Below are 16008 nucleotides of genomic sequence, written 5' to 3'. Positions count from 1 at the left end.
CAGGGTGTAGAAATTCTAACCTGCTTAGCTTTGTGTTAGAACTCATTAGAGAAGCCACAGGGGAGGAACTTCTCTTTGTCCTTCTGCACATGCATGGAAAGGGACAAAATCCCCTCTGCCACCTAACAAGAGGACCTCAACCAGCTTGCTCAATTATTGGTGTTTTCTGTTACAGGGCAAATTAAGGGTTCTCTTAAACAAAAGCAAACTATAAATATTTCTTCTCATACAAGCCAAATGCAGAAGAGAACAGGAAGACTATCTACAACCATGCTAAATTCAAGGTAAGCTCCTGAGACACATTTCTGTATATTTTTCAAGAAATGGAAATAGTAATTTGGCATGTTAGAATCACACAAACCCCCAACCCATTACCACAGTCCTGTGTTCCATCACAGTTTTCTTTTCATGCTTGTTTGCTGATTGACAAACAAAACCTTGCAACTTTTTGAAATGACTGAGTACAACTGGAGTGGGAATCTCCACACTTGCCTGGTTAAAGAATTAACTGCTTGTTGAGAAGAAAATCACCACTGTGATTGACCAGCATCACTTTTCTGATGCTCTGCTTTCCTACATCAGTGCAGGATATGAACATGAGACACTCAAGCACCAAAATAAAGCATTTCAACCACAACCTGCCACAGGAGCTGCAAGACTTTGTGAAAAGACCTGATCCTATCAACAGCTGCCAACTAAGCCAATAAATTGAAGTGATCCATGGGAAAGAAAGGTCAAAAGAACAAGGAAAAAAACTCCACAAAAGCACCACATTACAAATTTATACAGCTTCTTTCTTAGAGCCTGTTCATGCAACTAGAAAAACTGGTCCCACTGATGCTAGCAGGCTATACAGCAAACTCATGATCTTTATATTTTACATCAGGGGAAACTCAACTGATATAAAATGTTATTAGTGCCTGTGAAGTGTCCTGGCTGAAAAGCTGTCCAGGGATTAGAATAATTAAAAACTATTCAGGCTCTGCCCCTTAAATCTGATTCTACTCCAATAAAACCAATTCAATTTTTTTCTTTCAACTGTGAGAAGGATTTGGCCTTAAATTACAATACTCTGATAGCTAAATTTACAGAATTAGCAATACCCTGAAAATGTAAAACCGCAGAGAGAAAAGAGAGCTCATAAAAAATAAACCTTATGGGATTGTCAATTAAGATATTTTAGCTTCCCAACTTAAAATAAATGGAAAATATGCCATATGAACCTCTGTAGATATTCAATCATTTTATTTTTATTATATTGAGACCCATAATTGTACCTGGAAGGAAGGAAAAACTGGATCACTTTGTCCCCATTGGTCTAAAAGCACAAGTACCATCAGGAGACATACCTGACTCTCTGGCAGAGTGAGCAGTGATGAGACCTCCATTAGCAAAGCTTCAGATGGAAGAAAGAAAATTAGGACAGTCAGAAAAATTTCAGAGGTTTAATTGTTCACACAGCTATGGAATAAAATCCACACCATTTTGAACATTTAATGAAACCATAGCCAAGTAAGGAGTGCAGAGCACACCTAATCAAATATACTGCCATGTACTTCACTACATATGATGAATAAAACTACTTTTGGACCCTAATTTCACCTTCTTTTGTGTGCCCCATGCTCAAAACTTAGGATTTGCTCAGGAAAACATGTTTTGGACTGTAGCATGCAGTCTGTAGCAGGCTACGAAAAACAGAATCCTTCATGGAATCACATGTGTATGAGCTTCACCAGGCAGCTTTGACAAATTTGCATTTGCATCTGCTAGGTAAAACCAGCCTGACTGGAGTTAATAACGTCCCCTCACTGAACTGAGGTGTTTAAGCTGAAGAAGAGTAATTTGTCTGTGGAGAGAACTTGGGTAATAAAAACCAGCCAAGACGAAGAGTCTTTGCACTTAGCATCAGGCATTTATCACAACTGACAATGGAAAAATAAAGAAATGCCAAAACAGAAAAAACCATTCCCAGGAGGACAAAACCAAGGCTGAAGTTTAAAGTCTACCAGCAGCCTGCTTCCATCCTTCTCTTTATTTACACGTGTGGTCAACTGCACCAGAACACGCTCAAAACAGAAATATTTGTGCAAGAAAGGCCTTGCTGGCAATACTGCTTGAAAAATTGTCCTAAAGGAACATTTCTGTAAGAGACATTTTATGAAGGCAGTCTTGCTACAGCCCTAATCTCTGCAAGCAGCAAAACAACACCTCCAGTGAAGCAGAAGCAGCAGCTCTGAGTGCAGCCCATCAAATCAGGGTAAGCAAATTTCCAACAGCCTCCTCTTTCAGTGCCAGACTTGTCAATATTCCCCATTTACAGCTCCTCTAAAAGGAGCAATAAACCATCTGCATCTCTGTTTAAGTAAAGCTTACAGAAAACACAGGAAAAGGGATAGTATGATGTAAAGAATGCAAGGAGAAGTGTTTCTACGCTTAAAAACCCCGTGAGATGAATGAATCTGAGCTATTTATTTCATTGCCTTTTATATTTTCCCAAAGTATCTTACAAACCCCACGTACCTGGCACAGACCTCAGAGTGGAGCTGACACAGTGCAGCAAACATTTTGTTTACCAGAGACATTTATAATTCAATTTGCAGACATTTGCAAATGTTAGCTTTCAGACTGCTCTCCTGATGGGTTCTTTAACGACTCAGGAGATGCCCAGGAACGGTGGCAATATTAGGATAATCACTCTCAGGAGTAAATCATTCCATCTAGCCTTTCAGTAATGCTTCGGCCTCAAAATGACAAACAGAAAAAGCCATTTCTAGCAACACAGGCTCTGACTCTAAGGAAATCTCTCTGGTGGATACATTACACAAGAAAACCCAGTATCCAATAATTTCTAACTAATTATATCCTGAAGATTTCTTGTGACATTTGGAAAACCTCTGGATGGCTCAGTTACTCCAATCTTTGGTGTTGAGTACTGATGTGCAATACCCCTCAAAGGAAACTACGGATTTTCGGGGGTGTTTCTGGCAGGTGAAAAGCAACATTAAAATTTAGTTTGCAGTAAAATTTTCACTTTGAAGAGGTTTTTTTCAATAACTTTCAATACTTCCTACCAAGCTATTAATTTAAATTACTTCAGCAATCTAGCAAAAGAATCAGTCTATTAGACTTTGTCAAATTCAAAATAAAACTTACAGATAATTCCAAATGTCAAAACATGCTACATACCATGCAACCATGGGATCATTAAAAGAAAAGGTAATGACTTCAGTGTGAAGAGAAACAAAATGCTTTTAAAAAGAATTCTTAATAAAAACCCCAACAACTCCTAACTGAAATCCACCCAACATTTCAAGATCTTCAAGCAGCTAAGAGAGTTCAGGTACAAACTTCCAAAGCTAGAGAGAAGGAAGACTACTTTTTTCACCTTTCTGTAAAGTGTCAAAATGTAATATTAATTCTTCCTGTTCTCAGAAAATCTAAAAAGGACTACCAAGCTATTAAACCTTCTAGTGGATCATTTGTGGTATGAGTTATTAGCGTAATTGGGGGCACACTGTATTCTGACCTTTGCAAAACTTTCATTTCCCAAACGTGATAGATACAAAGTGCTTTTATAATACCAATAATGATTATTTCCTATGGGAAACTGCCAATTATAAGTTGGTGAAAAATGCTATATCCGATGTACATTGAGAAAATGAACACACCTACCAACAGTCAGACTAATTAAAGCCATTCTTCAAATATTAATAAAGCTTTCCCCTGCCATGAAATACAACCTGTACATTCTAGTCCAGCTCTATCCTTGTCAGATCATTCTTTCAACAATAACACATGTCTGATTAGTGGTTAAATACAGCATTTCTGCTGTATTTCTTTCCCTGGCAGTAAACCAACACATGTGGAAAGCTGTTTTAACATTTAACCACTTGACTCGAATTCACATTGTTTATATCAAGTCACATCAAGAGCTAACAAAAATACTCAAGATAAGGAAACAAACCTCATGTTCTGGACACAGTTCTTAAAGAAAAAAAAAAAAGGCAGAGGAAAGATAAGCACTAAACTGTCAGAGAGCTTGGGTTTGGGTTTATATTGACTGCAGCACCTTCTGCTGCAGCCACAAGTACAGCAGGCAGTGCCTGCAATGGCATCATCTCCTGCTGTCCTGTGTCACCTCCGCCAGCTCCTGTGAACTGCCAGGGAAAGAAGGGACAGGGAAAGCACAGCCAAGCCAAAACTGCTGAACACACTTACTGGGCAGAGGACAGGACAACTGCCCTCCCACCAATATACCATCACTTCCACAGCAAATTCAGTGCAAATTAACACAGAGAAGAGGAGTATTAATAATGAAAATACTGACTCCACGTTATATGTGACAATAGAAGAGCCTCCACGCTGATACATCAGTGATGAGCAGAGGAAAGCCTCTGATTTCCTTCAAAATATGCACCTGGAAACAGCCTCAAACTGCTTAACACTTTAAAAGGTTAAGCTTCCCAGTTCACCAACTGTGTTTAAACACAACAAGAAAAAAGATTCTATAGAATCCAGGCAGCAAATTGTTCCATTAAGACTTGTAGAAAAGGGCCAAAAAAAAATTTAAACCACAGAAGTTTATTTTTTTGATTTTTCAGAATATCTAGCTAGCTGCTTACTACATCCTTGACACAAAAGCAGACCATAAAGGCCTGCAGAGAGAAAAGGAATCCTACTGCTTTTCAGGCAGACAGACCAAAAGACTTGTAAATAGACTTGTGTGGCCAAATATTCACAACCAGGAGCTGGACACACACGTGTGACCATCTGATATAATGAGCGAGTGAGGTCATTTACAAAAACACCCCACTGCAAACCAAGCACAAATGGTCAAAGTCTTCCAAGCGTACAAAAACATACAAATGCCCAAGAAAGGGGTGCTTCAGATCGTGAAAAAGCAGCTCATACATCAGCACAAGAAATACCTGCAGTATCTACAGTAGCTCCAGAGATGTCCTCCCATTTGCTAACTGCAGAAGATCATGTTTCTGATCCAAGTTCTCGGTCTGGTACTGATCACAGAGCAGAAAGTGCAGCTATGAAACCGAAGTAGATGTGCTTGCTACTTTTCATACCAATGTTCACCAAGTCTCATTAGTTCTGAGAGGAAGAAACAACAGCTAAAACACAAACCACTGAAAAGTGGCCTGTGTGTCGTTCAGCAACAAACAACGTTCCCTGTTTGTCTGTCTCTACCCTTTGGGTACAGAAAATAACTAGACAGCAGTCTCATCACTCCACATACTGTACCTTTCAAAACTTGGCACAGCACCTCTTACACACTGTGTTTCAGCTCAAAGAGCTCGGTACGTGCTTCAGAGATCTGGCAGCAGCTCTTTTGAGAGTTATTTCCTACTTTTCTGGCCTAGGCAACCTGTCGAGCATGGAAAATTTACACTTAGCAGATCCCAAATATGTACACAGAGAAAGAGGAAATCATAATATCCACAATTATAAATGAAGTTTTGAAAGTCAATTCAATTTGCCACAGGTATTTCCATTGCCTCCAAGAAATTGTTCTGATGTGGAACAGCACTTGCCACCTTCTCAGCCTAAAGTTTCTACAAGTACCACATGTGATCAAAAGGGATTAGTTAAGCAGCTGCAGTGGGCAGACTCCATAACCCACACCCACACACTCCCTGTTCTCTACTGCAATACTCCTTTTAAGAGCAAAATTACAACATATTAGATATGAACAATAAAACAACAGCAAGCTCTGGCAAAGCCAGACAATACTGGGAACTTTTGTCTTTGATTAGCATCTGTTTACAGATTTATTTTTTTACTTTCAACCAAACACTGCTCCTCCATATTGTTGTCATCTTATTGCAGGGGCTCCATACTGTTGTCTCCTTATCACAAAAGTTTCATACCTGCTTGGTGGTTCTCGTGGGCAGCTCCTCAGAGCACTGACTCTTTCTCCTTCACACAGTCACCACCTGACACCAGTTCCCTTCTCAACCAACCCCCCCACTCTTCTATAGCACTCTTCTCATTGCTTACACCTGTGGCCTGTTAGAGTCAGGCCTGTTCCTAATCTTTGATAATTGGCCCAGCTGCAACTCCTTAGGGGTAAGATTACTTTCTACACTATCTTTATTTTCCTTTATTCTATCCCCCTACACAGACCACAAAAGCAGTTAGAGCAAACATCCCTCTGAAATTTTCCATAATTTTACAGTTTAAAGTGGTTGAAAGTAACAGAAGAAAAGAAAAATCCTTTCAAAATACAATGCAGATTTTGGCAATAATTTAGGAATTTTCCTTTTTGGCTTTGCCAGAGAACAGTAAGGGTTAAAGATGAATGCACTATTCATGCGACAGGAGGAGACACATCAGTTTAAAAGAGAGCATCCAACAGGCCAGTAATCTTGCTGTATCAATAGTGGGTCTTGGTAGATAGTTTCAACAGGAGAAGAGAGTCAGAAATGAATAAAACATTTTGTCCGAACTCAGCTGTCCATGACCTCTCTCTTTCTTTCCCACCACGTAGGTATTTCCTGTATTTAACAGTTTTATGATGACATTTCCCACTTTTGCTACCTTGCTGCCTTTATCTCACAGCTCTCCCCATACTTTTCAGATCATCCTGCTAATTCTTTCAGTCTCCATTTCTCTCATAATTGGCCTCAGTTGAAGTCAGTGGCAAAAATCCCACGAATGTGTCTGCAGTGGTTTCCCTTGGGAACACGGGAAGGTCACTCACGTCTCTGCCCTCCAGCTCTGGCACCGAGTCATGCCAGCTTTGGGAAGGCTGAGCAACACAAAAGGGAAGAGTTTCCTTCCTCCACTCTCTCCGTTTCACACACTCCTCTGGATAACTACGGCAGATGCTTGTGCTCTGGTTCGCCCCTGGATCCAATACAATGCACTAAGGACACAACCAGAAAACAGAAAAGGGGCAGAGGGGAAGCCAAAAAGAGCCCCACTATGTCTTAGAGAGCTGAACCTGCACAGAACAAAATGGTTTGCAAGAACCTCACTTCCTTCAGGTTTTATTGAGGCCAAACAGTACACAGTGCCACTTTGTGTCTCTTGTCTTCTGACCGGCTCTTCCCATACTCTGCACTTTTGGATTCAAGATCAGGACTTCACATTTTAAAAGAAGGTTTACCTTCAGGCATTGATGAAATTTTGAATAAAACAATGCTATGACTTAGTTCTTTATATAATCTTTTCAAAAAACAGCAAATAGTCTTTCCTTCCGGGGGAATGGCAGATAAATCTTTCGGGACAGTTTTACAAGGCAGTCCCTTAAAGAAATACACAGACAAAGAAAACAACCTTTCTCAGCCTAAGACAACTCTTATCATAAACAACTAAAATTTACAGGAGCCAAGATTCGTTTTCTCCCTTTTTGTGCATTAGAATGTCTGATGATTCAGGTTTCAGACAGACCTACCACAGACCAATTTGAGGCAGCAGTCTGGTAAACTTTGGAATCCTCTCCAGAAGTCCACCAGTCACTCATTCTTTCACCATTAACTTTTGTTCTGGCAGAAAAAATGAAAACTGACTCAGATTTAAAAAAAAAAAATCCCAGAATTATGGAATCCTTTAGCTTGGAAAGGATTCCATCCTTTGCCATCTAGTCCTGCAATGAGCAGAGACATCTTCAACTAGACCAGGTTGCTCAGAGACCAACCCAGCCTAACCTTGAATGTTTCCAGGGATGGGGCACCCACAATCTAACTGGGAAACCTGTTCCAGTTTTTTCACCATTCCCATTGTAAAAAATTTCTCCCTTATATCTCCCCTAAATATACCCAGTTTCAATTCAAAGCCATTACCCCTTGTCCTGTCACAAGATCCTACTATAAAAGGTCTGTCTTCATCTTTAAGACCCTCTTAAATATTGAAAGGTGGCAATAAGATCCCCCTGGAGCCTTCTCTCCTCCAGATCAGAAATGACCTTTTAGAATGTTATGTGTCAGGTCTGCTTTTGGGCCAGCTCAGGCCCTGATTCACTCCCCACATAGCCCTTTGGTATGAAAAAGCATCCAGGGACAAGGAAGGCGTCTCCATTTCCACTCCCAGCCTCTATTTTCTTTATCACAAGTGTCAGTTTAAATGTACATGAAACTAGAGACCCTGACAACCGAGACAGTCACACCTGCCATAAATTATCAGTAAGCTTTTGTTTTCACTTGCTTTTAGCTCCCAGAGCTCTCCCTCCTCTCCAAACCAGCAATCTTTCTCAGGCTGAGACCTTTGCCACTACATACATTTTCTGTTCCTTCTATGCTTACCTCTCTCACATAAATGTCTGCACAATGCTGGATTTTGCCATAATTAAACAGAGCAGTCTCCCAAAGGAAAGCACAAAGACAACAACACGATCACAAGCAGCAGAGAATATCTGGAAAACAATACTTCATCTGGATGCAGTAAGCTTCATTTATTTTTCTTTTGCCTCTCTATTTTTGTTTTATACTGTTGACTCCAAGTTTTAATGACCAAAGATATTTTAAGCATTCCTGACCTAGAAATGTGCTAAGAATAAGAGAACTTTATTATAAAGAAAACATTGGCCATCTGAAGGGAAACTCAGAGTATACCCCACCTTAGTGAGCTATGCATGTTGCCTATGAACAGCAGATAAGTTTTTAGACCTATAAGGACTCAATTTCCAGAAGAGAGAGATAACATGGTAAAAGAATCAGGCTGTAGGATTCAATGGACCCAATTAAGAGAACTGTTGGGGGATTCATTGCTAAAATGGAGGTAAAATTCAGCTCAAGTAGAATATACCCCCACAAAATGTTAATTGCTGTGTTTTCAGGAACAGTAAGAAGATACCCAGTGGAGACACAGCCTAAAGCTAGGAGTGAAAACCTCTTTATTTTGACAACAGCAATCTGAGCAAATGGTTTGGTCCCTAAGAAGAAGGGCAGCTTTCCTTTATTCTCTCCCCTATAAAGCGTCACTTCCACTTGGGACCAGTTACCATGCCCCTTATAATGACCAGGCAGCAAATAGTTTGGGACTAAAACTCATCCTAAATTATGCTCAGTAGGTGTGAGTGTTCCACCCTGCCACAAGAAAAACAAGTGCAAAATGTTTCTGTGATAGCAGCAGGCAGATTACACAGAGGAACTTCATCAAGGTTTGGCCAAGGAATGCTGCTCTCAGCTCCCCAACTCAGAGATACAGTGACACACAAGTACCCACAGGAGCACAGGTAATTAATCTAAAGTGCACATGCCAAATATTCAGACTCTGTCCTTCACAAAAACGTCTGCAATTCTGTAAAGATACCACAGGGATCTTATTTCACCTCCATAAAAATCAACTGTGAAGTGCTGATGAATAAAATCAATGAGCTAACTGCGAGGAACAGTACATTGTTTTAATTATTATTCCAATCAGGAATGCCCAGTGAACATCATGCCCACTTTCACACTACAAACTTGAACAGGGACTCAGCCCTCTCTCCTTTCCACAGTGTTGGAAAGCACTTTATATTTAAAGGATTTTCTTTGGCTAGTTTTCTCTTCAGCTCAATCTCTTTCAGACTAGGAGAGGGGTCAAAGTTCCTGCAGCTCCTGATTATTCAATAACATGACTAATGCTCTCCTAAGGGGAACATGATTACAGGTAAATGATGTGTTATGATAAAGGCACCATCTCCCATTTGCACAGGCCTGTCCTCCCACCCACCACTATGTAAACACAATAAACCTTTAAGGATGCACTGCCTGACCTCGCCTCCTGAAGAAATACTGCCTGCACTCACACTGTAATGAAACACAGCATAGCACAGAATGGCCCCATTTAATCTTTAACAATATGATATTTTAACAGGCTTCTACCCAGAAAACCTCTCCCAGGCATCCTCAATGCAACCAATATTAACTGCAGCATGCTGTTCACAGACCCTAAAACTGGCTGTACAAATTGTGACTGCCTGGGGCTACTTCTGTTTTGTTATGGAGCCAAGTTCTCTTCATATTTACTTGATGAAAAAAGTCCGGAGTTTTGAAATTTGCTGTTCCTTTTTTCACAAAGTTTTTGAGGTCTTTCACTTCCAGGATGCTATGTAAAGCCTATGGCATGTCCTTCTTTATGTTTGTTGAAATGGTTAAAAAGAGGATCCAGTGGAAAATGAAAAGCAACATCTCTAATTTCCTTCACTAACTCCAAAGGGGCTTTTCCCTGTAATATTTACTCTTATTTTGAAAGCATCAAATGTAACAGACACTCTGGGTCAACTCATTCATCTCCTATTCCTTTATCACTTTTAATGAACAAACAGTTCTGTCATTAATGGGAATTCATTCTAAGTCTCTTGCTAGTAAGGTTTCTACTGTTGCACCTGGATAAGAAGTCAGCCCTATCTGTATTTTCAGACCATTGCTCTACAAAGATATTTACAGAAGCTTCTACTTTCCAAGAAAGATATTTCTGGCCAATGCAGGCTTATTTTTTTCTTTTTCAATTATTTTAAACTGTACTTGTGCCCACAGAAGAATTATTTTTATCAGTTACAAATAAACAAACCGACTGTGACAGAACACCAGGTCACAGTGCAGCAGATTCCCAACTGCTTGTGGCACAGACTACATGGATAAACCAACAATCCAGGAGTGAAAAACAAGGAAAACAAGTCTGTTTTAATCACTAATGCCAAGGTAGGGCAGGTAGAGCACTGCCTACAACCTTTGTACCATTACTTCTAATTCTACACTTCTAGATAAACACCACAACCACATCCTTTGGTGTCAATGACTTATTCTGCAATGAAATTTTCCTACTAAAGATCCCTTTAGAGCAGAACCACCAGCACCTGAAATCCTCATCTGAGATTTCTCACATGATTTCATTTCAGAACACGCTGGAGAATTCTCCTGTGAATTTAGGTGTGGTTTTAGAAGAACAATTTAAAGCAAATGCACCATCTAATCATTATCACTTCAAAACTTTAATGCATGAAGTCTGTGCCCTGCTCTACACCTGTGCAGTACAACAGGAATCAAAGAACTCATCTAAGCTAAGCCTGAGGTCTCAGTCAGGATTAGCCAGAAACTAACATTTGCCACAACAACTTTTTGAGCCTGCTCAAGGCCTGGATTACTAAAGCAATTAGAATTTTGTGCCACCTTGGTACTTCTGGAGGAAAAGTGGTTTTCAGACAGCAGAAGCCAATAGGGTAAGAATCCTCTATGCCAATGGGATGGATAAAACTCTACTCAGACTAGGAAGAGAACATAAATTGGTATGCCAGTGACCCATCCCTGAGTAACAAAAGAAAGTAAACCCCTTGTTCTCCACAAACATAAGGTGAGAAGAATCTGCTGGAACACAGAGACTCCAGAACTTAAATTGACTTTGCAGCTGTTTAGGAACTGTTATCACTGGAGTTTATTTGGCCTGAGGGGGAACACATCAAAGAACAATTTCTACTCATCCAAACTTTCCAGAATGTTAGACTCCAAAATGATAGGGCCTCTGAGAACTGTGAATACCCTCCTCTCCCTGTGTCTGATCAACCTCATACATGCACACTTCCTTAATGTCAGGATATCTGGTTTCAGGAGCACAGCATCCTCTGAATTTGCAGTTATGATCTAAATTTCTAATAACTTCTCTCCTCTCATGAACCCCAATCACTGCTTTTTCAGAACACATTTTTCATTCTACTGACATAGACAATGCAGCATTGCAATGGTAAACTGTATTTTAAACAGGAAGTAGATAATCTAGTAAAAAACAGAATTAAAATATTAAAGAACAGAAAATGCATACCTTTTGAAAATCAGAAATTGTTCCGTAGAAATTCACATTGTAGAAAATGTCTTCCTTTCCCTTAAAAGAAAAAAAAAAGAAAAAGAAAAGCCTTAATTGTGCCTATTCATATTTAATTACCTAATAAAATCCCAGTAAACTACTTCAAGACCTTCTTTTTCCCCCAGAAATAATTTCTCCTTATGGATCAGAATATTTACACTGTAGCAAACAAATACTGAGTGCTCAGTGAGTTTTCGTTTGAAGTTCATTTTATTTTGAAATTCTTGTTATTTAAGCAGAAGCATCATAGCTGCAGGTGACAGGAACACATGGCACCCATTCTTCCAAGCATTTAAAACTAGAAAGCAGCACAATGGAGACCAAGGATGGAGCGGTGTGTGTCAGGAGCAGGGAAATAAAATATTTGATTTTGAGACATACAATCCAGCTTTGGGTAATAAGTAAATTATGCCACTGTTATTAGTGCTAGAATGTATTTCCTGCATTGCTTTTGCCAACACTCTGGAAGGATGAAAGCATCCACTTCTTCTGTTTTCCTCATTTTTGGAGGGGAAGGGGCAGCACAGGGGCACCCAACACTCCTGTACCTCTGAGCAGTACAAGTGGGCAGGGCTGCTTTGGTGCTGTTCCTTTTCACCCCTCTTTTTTTCAAATGCACAAACCCAACTGATTTCCATCTGTAAGACTCAAGTGTGAGACTCTAAATTGCACATGAGCACAGCAGCCCTTCAGCAAGCAAAGCAGCAGGTTTACACAAACAGGAATGAAAATGACCAAAGAGTGCTCAAAAATGAAATCAAATCCAAATTCACATAAGAAATCCATGTTTTATTTGAGACAGTACTTTATTAAAAGAGAACAAGTGTCTTCAGCATTATTGAAAATAACGTGAAATTGACTGCTGCTTTTTCAAATGAATTTCTATCAAGAGCTCCTACACATTAGATCAGAAGCTGTATTTTTCTCTCTTCTATCAAGCTACACCTTTCTTCTTTTATAGAAAAAATAAATTGAAGCCTGAAGTTGAGAACATCTCAATATCCAATAGGTGCATACACAGAATTAAATTTGACCTGATACTCTTCATTTTTATGAGGTTTAAGTTTTATGAGAAGAAGAAAAAAATCTCAATATTAGAAACAGATTGCAGAAAACAAGGGTCTCAGCCAAGGGAAGCCAGAGCATGTTGTGGCTCTAGCATGTGCTTTGAGAACTCATGGTACATAAAACACCCCGAGTATGAGACCAGAGGGACTGAGAACCACAGCAGTCACAATTACAGCAATGAGGGCAGTTAAAGAAAATAGCTTCCTCCTCTGTTGAATCCTCCCAAAGTTGCCAAAAACGTCCATTAAAACAGAAGTTGCTTCAAGTCATAAATAGCAATGATGAGAGGAGATGGCTACGTACTTTGTTCTCATTAAATATTGACAGCATTCTCTTCTAGTAAGAGACTACACAGGGATTTCAATTCTTTTCTTAATTATTTTTTTAACGCCTCAAACTCTTTCATTTTGCTGGTGCACTTTCAGACTGACCTCGGCAGCTCATAATTACATGACAAGATACCTCTGGGTCTCCAGGACTTCGCAGCTTCACACAAAAGCATCCTTACACTGACTTCTGGTCAACTAGAGCCAGCTTCACGCTAAAATAAACTCCCTGTCCAAAACAGGCCTGTGCTGGGAAAACAAAGACATGACAAGATTATTTTCAAGCATACAAACTGCTCTGTTAGTCTGCAGCAAGAGATACACCTCAGCCCTTTTTGTTCCCCTGCAGACTGCAGTCAGATTTCAGCAGGGTTACATCAGTGTGGGATCCAGCCCAGCTCCACTGGAAGCAGGAGCATCCCACCAGCCCTAATGCACATACCAGAAACACAACCTGCTTCCCGCTGGTTTTAATCCTCCACAGCTTTCTGGGCAGAACTGCCACTGGGCCCTGAAATTTCTCATGTTCCATGTAAACACATGAGTACAATCTCATAAATTTAATCAAGAAAATCAGTTTCTTTTTAGCTATGCAAATACCAGAAATCTCTCTCTCTGTCTTTCCACCAGTTAAGTATTTCTTCAGAAGCTTGTTTGTGTCCAAAATCTCCAGTGGCCCTTTCAGCAAGACTGTAAATTCTTTGAGGGAAACACTCAGAGCCAGAGTGCAGTCTCACTCCCAGAAACACTGAGCAGCTTGTAATTCAGAGTAACAGGACAACTGACGGAGGAATGGACAGTGGCTGCAGCCTCAGGTCTGCCTTTCATTGCAGAGCTGAGAAGGCTAAATACAAAAATCCCACCATTTTCTTTTTTCTCATGTTCTGAAGAAAAAGAAAAAAAAAATTATATGAATAAGCGTTAAGTACCTTGATGCCTGCTTTTTTTTTTTGCAAAGAACCTTTAACTTGATGTTCCTCACTTCCTGAACACCTAACTAGATACCACAGGATTTCATCTGCACCTGAACACCAGGGCAGGTGCAGAGGAATCAAATTCTGATGTGGCCAGTGCTCATTCTGGCCACAACACACATTTCTTCACCACTGTTCAGTCAGGCACAATGTGTTTCTTCACTTGTCACCTGGCCTTTCCTGCCACCTTAAATACACCCCATGGGTCTCCTCTCTCTTCTCCACCTAACCCCCTTATAAGCTACAAGGAAAAGACTTGTTTTTGCAAAAGACCCAGTTGAATCATAGTGACCCTTCAAAAGGATGGGCAGCCTTCGTCAAGACTCTGGGCTTGCCAACAGATTCTTTTTCCTTTCTTTTTAGCTTCAAGCAGAAAACAAGTTTTCATCCAGAGGGATCCATCATTCAAGGTTCTTTTTCATCTGTCACTCTGAAATGCTCAGAGAAAATGACCTGACAAGTACACGCTTCTGCAAGACTGTCCCATTGATGGACACTTGGTTACAGATAATCACCTCCTTGAGTTACCCAGAGTATAACTTTAGAATTCCAATAAGGACCTTTTGCCTCATTCTAATTAAAAGCAAAGTACAAGTACCCAATTTAGAAAAGACCATTAGAGACTTAATTTAAACATGACAATTTTAGTCTGTCAATATACTGAAATGATCATTACCTACCAAACCTCTCATTTTGTGCTGAAAAGGAGCTTCGACCATAGCTCATTAGTTAATTTTAGACACACAACTGTTACCATTTTCCAGACATGAATTGCCTGTATATCCCTAATCTGGATGCATAGCTCTGAAAAGGTCCTTTCCTTCTTGGTATTTTTTTTTCAGGATCTAGGAGTAAGGAGAACAAAAAAGAAAAAACAAAAGAAGAGGCAAACACAGAAGGCAGGAGGAGAAGGTGAAGAATTCCCTGCCATTCTCACACCTGGGGAAGGAAAGCCCAGGGAGGGATGTGGTGTCAGCTCCCTGTCTCCTCGGGCCAGGCTGCTCCAAGGGCTCGCAGCTCTCTCTCCTGCGAGGCTGCTGAGAAAGCCCAGCTCCTTCCTGGCGTGGAGCCTTGCCAGGGACATCAGGCTGTTGCTGCTGACATGCTCCACACATAATTCGGTGGCTTCCTGCTCGAGGCATTACATAATTTGAGCCTCTGGCATATCTTTCTGGAACATTTCGTGTGCTCGCCCACAGGATCAGCAGCATCTTCAGCTACCAGACAGCTCTGCACCTTTCCTGCACTGATTCTGACCTGGATGGCAGGGACTACAGGCACAGATGGCTGTTGATCCCCAGGAAACACAAACTTGACAGTATGACTCCCAAAACAGACAAAAGAAGCAGGTAACCACACAATTAAACACAATTAATGGTCAGAGGAATACCACGATGGAAATCTCTTTCAGAAACCACAGAATTCTACCAAGGGCTGTTGCATTCAGCTTCACCAAGGCAGAAACTTATTAACCAAAGAGCACACAGCCTCCTACCACCCCATGAGCCCTAAATCTGCTTCCAGCCTGAGATCCTGAGTCAAGAGAGCTCCTGACTCGGGATCAATGTGCATATCACTCAATGGAAAGGTACAATCACTCCTTGATGTTTGCTGAGCAAGGCTCGGGGCACTGCCCTCCTGAAACAGGCAGATGTTTTCACAGAGGTGTCAAGTACTTGGAGCCCAGAGATTCCATTTCATGAAAAGCTATCAATTGATAATATAGTACAGCCTCCAAAATGATGTGTAGATAATAGAATCTTTTAGACCTTTTTCTACAGAGCATGAGTTATATTTATATGATAAACCCCACATAATTTAAGCCAAGCAATAAACAAGAGCAGCAT

The 16008-nt window shown here is 40.4% G+C and overlaps 1 protein-coding gene across 7 annotated transcripts in view; it reads right to left on the bottom strand.

Annotated features, from left to right (window-relative positions):
* Positions 1–16008, bottom strand: part of PLCB4 (phospholipase C beta 4) — a 175399-nt gene that overhangs the window by 144139 nt on the left and 15252 nt on the right. For 6 of the 7 annotated variants that reach the window (XR_014616088.1, XM_084203734.1, XM_084203733.1 and 3 more), the window contains exon 2: positions 11752–11811. The gene's annotated coding sequence lies outside the window, so the exon portion shown is untranslated. Of the gene's footprint in view, positions 1–11751; positions 11918–16008 lie in introns of those variants that run through there. The other variant, XM_084203735.1, reaches the window with a different exon arrangement.

This window comes from Fringilla coelebs, assembly GCF_963513975.1.
Source record: "Fringilla coelebs genome assembly, chromosome: 3".
NCBI classification, from domain to species: domain Eukaryota; kingdom Metazoa; phylum Chordata; class Aves; order Passeriformes; family Fringillidae; genus Fringilla; species Fringilla coelebs.
The sequence above is the reverse complement of the archived record's forward strand: the minus strand, read 5'-3'. Positions and strand labels throughout refer to the sequence as shown.